Source organism: Bison bison, unplaced genomic scaffold (assembly GCF_000754665.1).
Source record: "Bison bison bison isolate TAMUID 2011002044 unplaced genomic scaffold, Bison_UMD1.0 scf7180017864306, whole genome shotgun sequence".
Lineage (NCBI taxonomy): Eukaryota > Metazoa > Chordata > Mammalia > Artiodactyla > Bovidae > Bison > Bison bison.
Genome location: NW_011494878.1, coordinates 384,233 through 384,611, shown reverse-complemented (window position 1 = coordinate 384,611; position 379 = coordinate 384,233).

Sequence of the window (379 nt, the reverse complement as noted above, 5' to 3'; positions counted from 1 at the left end):
GTCCCTGGGGTTGCAAAAAGTTGGACACGACTGAGCGCGCATGTGTGCACGTTTACACACACACACACACACACACACACACACACACACACCCCTGAATCAGTTATATACATCTGAATCACCTTGTATTAGTAGTTTCACCAGAAACTAAAGAAAGTGAAGTGAAAGTTGCTCAGTTGTGTCCGACTCTTTGCCACCCCATGGACTATATAGTCCATGGAACTCTCCAGGCCAGAATACTGGAGTGGGTAACCTTTCCATTCTCCAGGGGATCCTTCCAATCCAGGGACTGAACCCAGGTCTCCCGCATCGCAGGAAGATTCTTTACCAGCTGAGCCACAAGAGAAACCCAAGAATACTGGAGTGGGTAGCCTATCCT